General features: G+C 43.6%; 1 protein-coding gene across 1 annotated transcript in view; it reads left to right on the top strand.

Moving 5' to 3' along the window:
- The first annotated feature begins 578 nt into the window (after positions 1–578).
- CHST9 (carbohydrate sulfotransferase 9) overlaps positions 579–9,911 on the top strand; it is a 55,998-nt gene continuing 46,665 nt past the window's right edge. Inside the window, exon 1 of the mRNA XM_083623048.1 lies at positions 579–901. The gene's annotated coding sequence lies outside the window, so the exon portion shown is untranslated. The remainder of the gene's footprint in view (positions 902–9,911) is intronic.

Genomic DNA, 9,911 nt, shown 5'->3' with positions numbered 1-9,911 from the left:
TATTACTTATACCCCGCCCATCTGACTGGGTTGCCTCAGCAACTCAGGACAGCTTCCAACATAATAAAAACACTGCAAAACATCAGTCATTATATTTAAAAAATCTTTCTTAAAAACCTATAAAACATTGTAAAATAAAGCTTCTTGTTCTGTGCCTGCAAAGCAAGCAACCCTATCTTTTATCACACAGAAACTTAGCACCTTACTTCTATGTAAGCATGCACAGAAAGTAAGAGTATACTTTTGAATAACTAAACCTCACTGGCTTCAACGGAAAGTGAACCTTTAAAAAAGTTTATATACAAATCTAAACCGTGTTTCCTGAACAATTCTCCTTCGACTTACAATGCACAACTGTGCACCTGTGCCCTTTCTGCATGTCACATCGCTCTGACAAGTCGCAGGACCCCTCGAGGGGTGGGCAGCGCTCTCAGAGCGAGGTCTGCGCGCCTCAGGTTAACCGAGCAGCGAATTCCAAGGAGCGGCCCCCTCCCCCCCGGACGCGCGCGCGCTCCGCGTCCCTAGAACTGCAGCCTCAGTGCAGCGCCAACTTCTCCTGGCAGAAAGTAAGGGCGAGGGTGGTGGAGGTGGCGCGAAAGGAGGCGGTGGTGCACGCGCAGCCCGCCTCGCGCCCCCGGCCCTGGGCGCGTCGGGAGAAGGAGACGCGCTGCTGGGGCTTGTTCTATTCCGCTCTGGCCGGAGAGAGGTCTCCGAGAGGGCGCCGCGCGCGCCTGAGGGGAACCTTCCGACACTTTTGCGCTCTTCTGCCGCCTCCGCCCCGTCCTCGGGTAGGTTGGGAAGTTTGCAGGGCGGGGCTCGGCCAGCCGAGAAGGAAGAGAGAGCCGGGGAATTCTGTCCCGCCCGGTGCCATTCCACAGCGAGCCACGGGCGCGCCAGCAAGGTAAGCTGCGCTCTCCGGGGGGGGGGGGGGGAGGAGGCCGGCAGAGAGGAGAACTCGCTCGCGCGGGGTAAACAAGCGGCTTCTTTTGGCGCGTCCGCTTCCAAGCCCCTCTGCCCGCCTGTGAGGCGAACTCGGTGGCCGCAACCCGCCCTGAGGCGGCGGCTGGGGCTGCCCGAGGCGGCTGGCCAGAGTCCGCCAGCGAGGAAGGGGGCGAACTTGTCTCCTCTTCTCGCCCCCTCAGACTAGAGCAAAGGAAGGAGCCTCTGGGGCACCTGCTTGCCTCTGCTTGCCCGAGCCTTTTCTGACAGGCTCTTTCGCCACGCCCTCGCCGTTCCCACGTGGGAAGCCCCGTCCCGCGGCGCAAAACCCCGCAACTTTTGTGCTTCATGAGGGGACCGCTCCTTCCCCGAGAGCCTGGGACTATTCTTGGTGGTGCAGGTTGAGCGGAAGTTCAACAGGTGCTGCCCCTCTCGAGTTCCTGCTTCTGCTAAGGGCGAGGGGGAGACCGTCCTACGGTGTCTTATGGGTCCATCCCATAATGAGCAAGTGTGGGAGCTGGAGATTTCCTTTCTTCAAAGGCTGCACACAACTCAAGGGGGTGGCTCTGGGCAAGAGACTGTCAGCCGAGCTCCACCTTCCCATCTGCAGTCCATACCGGCCTTCCTTACAGGGCTTTTAGGTTGCTGAGGTGGTGGTTTCGGGTTTTTTTAGGAATTTTAAAATATCTGAAACAGAAATGTGAACGCTGAATGCTTGAAACGAACGGTAAGGATGCAGTGTTGTTAATGAGACTAAAGAATCCATGCACACTGTTGAGGATCTTTCGATGACCTTTAGGCACTTTGTCACTCTTTTAGCTCTTGTCCTGCGAGAAGGACTTAAGGATCTCTGTCATCAAAATGGTCCTATCTACATTCTCCCCTTATTGGGTGTGATCCTGATTTTACAAAGAGTTATTCCGGAGAATGCATTTCATTGTTCCTCGAGGCTGGTGCAGAGTCTGTGTTTCCATCTCTTAAATGTGTGTCTTTAAAAGTTTGTACATATTTATAGCTGCATGGGACAAAACCCTTTAAAAGAGAGAGAGAGAGAGAGAGAGAGAGAGAGGAGAGAGAGAGAGAAATTGTGATGATGGTTGACACGTGAAGTCTTTGAGTTTGTGCATTTAGGTCTGACACCACAGTCTGCAGACATCAGTGGAAATATAGCAAGTGTCTTCAGATAGCTTCAAATTATTCATTTCCCTCCTGTATGTTCTGAGTATAACACCTATCAAGATATCACAGGAGAATGGAATAACTAGGCTGTTGCAGAAAACCCTTAAAAAGAAAGTTTGCTTTTTAAGGGCTTTGACGTGCATTAAAAGAAGTCTTCAAAGTTAAGGAGAAGTCAGGGACTTAAGTGATTCTTGTGAGAATGTCACCTAGATGCTATTTTCCAGATACTGCAGTGCAAAACGTTTGTCTCAAAGGAAAAAAGCAGGCATAAGTGACAAAGACAAAGTTTCTTGGGATACTGTCAAGATTGTTTACTTGGCATATATAGGAACTGAGAAAATCATGCTTTTTGGATAATTCACATCATTTTGAGCATCTGCTGTTCAAATATTTATATACGTCAAAAATTCACTAGCTACATTTTGAAAATAAGCTTCTGTATGGAAATTGCTTGAATATAAGTTAGTTCCATATAACTGGTTGACACAAAACTCTTTAAAGTTGCTAACAGTGTGACTAAAAGAAAATAGAACGGCGTTGTTGTTTTTCTGTACTGTATGTCCATCTAAAAGGTCAAAATGGCTGTCCATTTTGCTTTATGCGGACCTATTTGATTAAAATCTGTTGTTCAGTCAACTAATATTTTTTTAAAAAAATTAAGTGGTTTTTGGCTTCTTATTTGACTGAGAAATTACCCTGCTGGATGCAAATGGCTACCAAACAAATGGACTTGAAGTATTCTTTGGGACGTTCCATAACTTCATAACTTTAATTCAAAGTGGAGATAACAGACAAAGACCACTTTGATCAGTTATGGAAAGAACTGCTTGAATTATGGGACAATTTTGTGATTATGATCCACATACAACTGAATTTGCAATAATTTTCTATCATGTATATTGAGAATTAGGAATATAGAAAGCTTCCTTACAGTGAGTCAGACCCTTGTTCCACCTAGTTTGGTATTGGCTACACTGACTGGAAGAAGCTCTCCAGGTTTTCTGACACGAGTCCTTCCTAGCCCTACTGGGAAATGCTAGGGTTTAAACGTGGGACCTTCTGCATGCAAATCAGATGCTGGGTCATTGCAGACCCAAATGCATAGTATCATTTTGCTAGTTAAAGTTTGCTCCAGTTTATGATTTACTGTTTGTTAAACAAAAAAGTTTTAACAAAAAAAGAATGTGTCCGACATGCTTGCTTAGAAGTAAGTCCGGCTTTGTTTAACTGGGCTTAGTTTTTAGTATGTGCTACTGCAGCTTCTGACTTCACTGGATTACTAGTTAGTAGTCTATTTTGTGTTGTGTTTTGTTTTTTAATACTGCTACAGTTCTGTCCAGTGCTGACACTTTCTCTGGTTTCCTCTTGTAAGAAAGAAGTGAAATACTCTCTGAATGTGTTTGCTGTACTTGTCAGTGTGAACATTTCTGTATCTCTGCCATCTTCCTGTCCAGTGTTCTGTACCCCCCAGCAGAGAGAACAAGTATAGGTGTCATACATTCTGACAACCCCTCCTGCTTAATATAAACCACATTTTGACACTATTGTAGCTTTAAGCAAATGCTTTTTTATGTAGAAAACTACAGCAGTATTAGTAGAACAGAATTGTTTAACTTTACTAATATTAATAGTAGGAAACAGAAGTGTTGGTGCTTAATTCTGTCTAGGAGATACATCCTGCAAAATTAGAAACTCTTGTTCCTATTTGCAGGTGTGACTGAAATGTTCATTCTCTGAGTCCCCCTCTCTAGTGGCGAATAAAACACTTTTCAAGACTGGGAAGGATCTTCAAGGTGCAGTCTAGGGCCGAACTCTGATGAGCTTCAGCTCAGGTTGTTGCATATTTTGAGTAATTAGCAGGGGACTAGCAGAATTAAGGTTTCAGTAGTATAATCAGCGGGTGGTGCTGTGGTCTAAACCACAGAGCCTAGGGCTTGCCGATCAGAAGGTCGGTGGTTGAAATCCCCGCAATGGGGTGAGCTCCCGTTGCTCGGTCCCAGCTCCTGCTAACCTAGCAGTTCGAAAGCATGTCAAAGTGCAAGTAGATAAAAAGGTACCACTCCGGCGGGAAGGTAAACGGCATTTCTGTGCACTGCTCTGGTTCGCCAGAAGCGGCTTAGTCGTGCTGGCCACATGACCCGGAAGCTGTATGCCGGCTCTCTCGGCCAGTAAAGCGAGATGAGCGCCGCAACCCCAGAGTCATCTGTGACTGGACCTAATGGTCAGGGGTCCCTTTACCTTTACCTAGTATAATCAGAATCTAGAGAAGATAACAGTTAATTATCAGACACTCCTCCTCCAATTTTTCAAATAAACATTCCCTAAATAAACTGACAGTAAAATTTAAAAAGAAGGTTAACATAACTTAAGTGATGAATTAGAGTAATTCTTTAAAAAAACTGGCAAGGAATGACAGGTTGTTGTTTTGCATAAGAGGGATACATCAGTACCAATAAAAGGTTACTATCCTGAATAGGCAAACAAATGATAGGCAATTTCTCTGAGTTCAGCCTCCTGTAGTGAACAATTTGTTCTTTAAAAGACAACTCTCAAAGATCTCTAACCCAGTTTTCAGCTGTAGGTACAGAACAATACTCCTATAAAATAAAAAACTTTGATACAGATTGCCAACATCTCTTGTAACAGGTATGGGGATTTTCCAGATCATAGTGATATACAGCAGTTTAAGCTGATTGTATGTGGATTCTAGCTTTAATGACAAGGCTAAATGACACTGGCATCATTCTAAAGGCTTCAATAACACAACTGATATTGTTTGTTCTGAAGCAACTCTGGAGCAATCACCTCTCCACCGTATTTTAAAATACCTATAGCAAAATGTTTTGGAGACAAGTACAAAATACCACCTTGCTCCACCTTTTTGTTTTTGCTGAGTAGGCCTAAGAGCTATCTTATAGTGTATGTGGGAAAGGGCAGCTACTTGAGACCCAGTGTGAGTAAGCCCCATTGAATTCAGTAGGGCTTGCTTCTGAGTAGAGAAGGTTAGGATGAAGTTTCATGGGGCAATTCAAATGCCTATACCCTTCTGGTGGGGCTTTGCAGAAGACCGGGGGGGGGGGGGGAAGACAGTTGGGCATAAAGTAGACCTGATCACCTTTTTTTTTTTGTCCCACTAGTGCCAAATGAATGGGACGCGGGTGGCGCTGTGGGTTAAACCACAGAGCCTAGGACTTACCGATCAGAAGGTCGGCGGTTCGAATCCCCACAACGAGGGGTGAGCTCCCGTTGCTCGGTCCCTGCTCCTGCCAACCTAGCAGTTCGGAAGCACAAAGTGCAAGTAGATAAATAGGTACCGCTCTGGCGGGAAGGTAAACGGCATTTCCGTGCTCTGCTGTGGTTCACCAGAAGTGGCTTAGTCATGCTGTACGCCGGCTCCCTCGGCCAATAAAGCGAGATGAGCGCCGCAACCCCAGAGTCAGCCATGACTGGACTTAATGGTCAGGGGTCCCTTTACCTTTTTTAGTGCCAAATGAAGAGCAAGGTAGCAGTGATTGGGCACCATTAACCAATATGTTCCTAATTTCTGATGAACTATAATGAGCCCAGAAATTTGGGCTTTTCATTATGCACAAATGCCCCTTTAAAGTCTATCATATATTGCATTGCAATAAAGTTCTGTGTCAAAATGGTATGAGGGTTCTTTGAAGCAACTGCTATGGTGTGCATGTCAGTGACATCTCATAGATCGTTTGCCTCCAGTGAGAGCTATGAAGATGTCTTCTGCTGGACTCTTTCCATGTGGGTGCTTTATAGCGAAACCCTACCCCAATATTGGTTATAAAACAGATCCACTTTCTATGGATTTCTTAAGGTTTATGCTGGTCTTTTTACCTGGTGTAGCTGTTTTATAAGGCCAAATCTGGCTTCTTAGCCTGTTGGAAGTCTATTGCTTCCCTATTGTTTGTCTCAACATACAACCAGGCACAATTTCCACCCCTCTTTCTTCCACAAGTACCTGCAAGAGCACCATTCCTGGGATTAGGAACTTCAGGTACGGAGTCACATGGGGCTCTCCAGGTCTCTTTATCTAGCACTTGAGAGTCTTGCCAGGCCATGCCCCATCTCCCCAGGCTGCATCCGTCACCAGCCCTGCTTTGCAACCTCCTTAAGTATTTTTACTTGGTTGGAATGCATCCTTGAACCCTGTTAATGCTTCGTGCTTGCCTAGATGAAAGATAGAGAAGAGCATGTGTAGAAACTAGCCTATTGTATGAATGTAAAATGCCTATATGTTGCTCTGCCCATTTTTGTCTCCTTGTTTGGAATGTTCTGGTTATACCTGGGCATGCTACTCTTTGTTCAGTATTTTCTGCATGCTGGTTGAGTTGCTTTCAATCATTGTTGCTGCAGGCATGAAATGAAGTTGCCAGGTTGGTTGCTGGCCAGCTCCTTCTGAGCAGAGTAAAGATTTTCAGTGTGGAATATAAAGGAATAGGAATAAATAAGATGAAGTAACTTGTTTTAGGATGCTGGTGTTCTCAGCCCGAAATGTTTCCAAAATCAGGAATCTTCCAATACAGTGGTACCTCGGTTTATGAACTTAATCCGTTCTGGAAGTCCATTCTTAAACTAAAACCATTCTTAAACTGAAGCGTGCTTTCCCTAATGAGGCCTCTCAGTGCCAGTGTCATTCCACTGTTTGGATTCCATTCTTAGACTGAGGTAAAGTTCTCAAACCGGGACACTATTTCCGGTTTTGCAGAGTTTGTAAACTGAATCGTTCTTAAACCAGACTGTTCTTAAACTGAGATACCACTGTACTCTGGATTTATTAATTTTTTTAATTTTTTTTTGTTGCTTTCTGATTCTTGTGCTTTTCATTAAAAAAACCCTGTTTCTCTTGCTCATATCTTTCAACTTCATAGAGACATACTTCACTGTAGAGCTCTTGCATTCAAGTAGGCTGGCATAAACTAAATTTATCACATGAGGTGAATTCCCAGGTGATAGAATTGAGGTCTGTAGAACTTTTGGGACTTTTGTGTGAAAGAGACTATTCCTTAGCAATATGCTAATGGCACAAACTTAAGAACTCTTACAGAGAATTCTAATAGAAAAAGTTACCTCCTGCTGTGTCTGACACAGAAGGCAATGATCTATCTTCGTGTCATAGTCACAGTTTTAATGAAGCTTATGAGCGCAGGCTGTAGATCACAAATCATTGTATTAACTGCACTAATTAATCAGGCTGGCATTTTTCAAATCTTATGCAGAATAATAACTGTGCAAATAGTCTGAGCCTGAAGTGTGTGAGTCTTAATTAAAGCTCTGCCTAAACACAATAAAATTGTGTGACTGCCAAAATTCTTAAAGTAGAATTTAAGGCAGTAACCACAGGTGAGCCCCAGCAGCCAGCATGCAACCAGTGTTTTGGTTTTTTTTTTTAAAAAAAGAACTAATGCTCCCCGCCCCTCATGCCATTTCTCCTTTCTCTTTTCTTTTGCTGCTTTTTGTGACAAACCACTTCCTGGAGCCTCCTACCTTTAAATATAAACCCAAAACCTTCAGTTAGCAAGAATGTTGACTGGGGCAGCCATCAGATCAGGCCGTATTGATTGTGAAAGATTTCTGTTGGCCACCTGCTCATTTCTGTGCTGCATTTCAGATGACAATGTTGTCCTATAAAGCCCTAAATGACTTGGGGTCCTGGTATTTGAAGGAATGCCTCTCCATATATCAATCTGCTCAGGTTCCTTATTTTGGGAGATTGGGGGCTTTTCATTGTTCTACACCAGAGGAAATTCATTAGGTGCTGACACAACATGGGGTCCTCTAAGTGGCAGTGTCCCAGTTATAGAATGGCATTCCTATGAAAGTGTAACTGGCGTTGACCTTGTTGACATTTTGGGACCAGGTTCAAGCATGCTTGTTCGCCTAGGTATTTATGGGATGTTGGCCCACTGCTACAATAGATGTGGCAGAAATTTTTATTGTGCATTTGATTTAGATCAGGGGTGGGGAATCTCTTTCAGCCCAAGGATTTCATTCCCTCCTGGGCACCCTGCTGGAGCCCACATACCAGTGTTGGGAAGGGTCAGAGACATAAATGGGGAAAAGCAATAAATGTCAATCCTACAGTAGTCTAGCTCCAAGACACACTTATCCTTCCTTCTATCCTTTGTCTAGGCAGGCAAGCAGCATTATCAGCATTCAAGGACAAATTGCAGCCTGGCAAAAACATTTAGGGTCATTGTGAATCAGGACCAGTGAAGGGCCACATCTGGCCTAGGCCTAAGGTTCCCCACCCCTGCTTATAGCTTTCTCTTATTTAGTTTGGATTGTTTTAATTGTTGTTTTAATTTTGTTGTAACTCTCTGGGATCAATTGATGAAGTGCTGATTAAAAATGTAGTTAATCAAGATGTGTGCATGAATAGCAACAAAATGAAGGATAGAACCCTCTGACAACAGCCTTCGTTCAGAAATCTATAGGGCACAGAGGACAACAATTATCAATAGAACTTAGTTTCACAATCCCCTAGATGGAGTACAGCTGTTCATCTGGTGATGCTGTTATTTCTTTACTTCTCAGGTAATTGAGCCAGCCTTAAAAAAGGAAAAGAAACATAAAAGATTTTACATTGCACCTAAAATATTTTCAACCACTGACGAAAACAAATTTTGCCCCAACCTAGCTTTCTCATCATTCATCAACAGCAAGTTCATGCTTGCTATAGCAACTAATTGACCTGACCTGACCTGGTAACTTGAATGCATTTGAGCTCATTTAGATGCTCATAAACCCATAGGAAAAATAGATATTTAGTCAGCCTGATTGAGACAGGTCTCTGGTTTGAGCAGGCTCCATGTCAAAGCCATACATTTGTTGTTGCCAAAATTCAAATAAAACCAAACCTGAACCCAATGACAGCTTTCCCCCTTATGAAAATAGCAGCTCAGAGGGTAGAGGGACTTTCATCAAGGTGAGCATAATGCTGTGATCCTAATTCTTTTTTGGTTCTGCCCCAATTCTTATCAGCCCCTCCCTGCAGCTTTTGTTTAAAGTTTTAAAAGAATCATGCAGCACCATGCCCTTTTAACAAAACATGTAGTTTGGCCCTGATAGAGGAGGATGGGCAGCAGTTGTCCAATGAGCAACTACGACCTGTGGTACAATGAACCACATTGCTTCCATGCCTCTGTCACTGTGCTAGTAAGTGCTAGTGCCTGTGCAGAGTGGGGAGCCTGTGGCATTCCAGATGTTCCTGACCTCTCAGCTTGCATTAGCCCCAACCAGCATGGCCAATCATCATGGATGATGGAATCTGTAGTTTTAACCTCTGGAGGGCCACAGCTTTTCCACCACACTGGCACAGGGTTGGGTACCTTCCAAAAACTTACAGGTGTTTGAGCTCAGTATCTGCTAGGCATTTTAAAAATTAGTTTTGCTATTATTATTTACTTAAACACAATTTGGCATTCTGATAATCTGATAATCATCCTGTATTTAAGTTGTTTTGTTCCCTGTGCAGCATTTGGCTGAAATTATCATGTACTCCTTAACTTTTCTGTATTCTTTTATCAATGCATAATCATTTCATTTTCAGACTTCTGGGCTACATTTTTTAAAAGGTTCCTATGATAGCTATTGCTTACATTATACATTTCTCTTAATAAGAGCCAAAAAACTGGCTCTGAAACTTATGGAGAATCCAGTATTTGGGGGCCAATTTCATTTGTCTGTATACCATATGGTGTTCAATCTTATATAACTTGTTTATAGGCCTGTTCTTCTGCAGAGATCTAGGTCTACAAATAGAAACTTCACCACCA

The sequence above is a fragment of the Podarcis filfolensis genome (genome assembly GCF_964270895.1).
Source record: "Podarcis filfolensis genome assembly, chromosome: 7".
In the NCBI taxonomy this organism is placed as follows: Eukaryota; Metazoa; Chordata; class Lepidosauria; order Squamata; family Lacertidae; genus Podarcis; species Podarcis filfolensis.
This window is presented reverse-complemented; position numbering and strand designations above follow the sequence as displayed.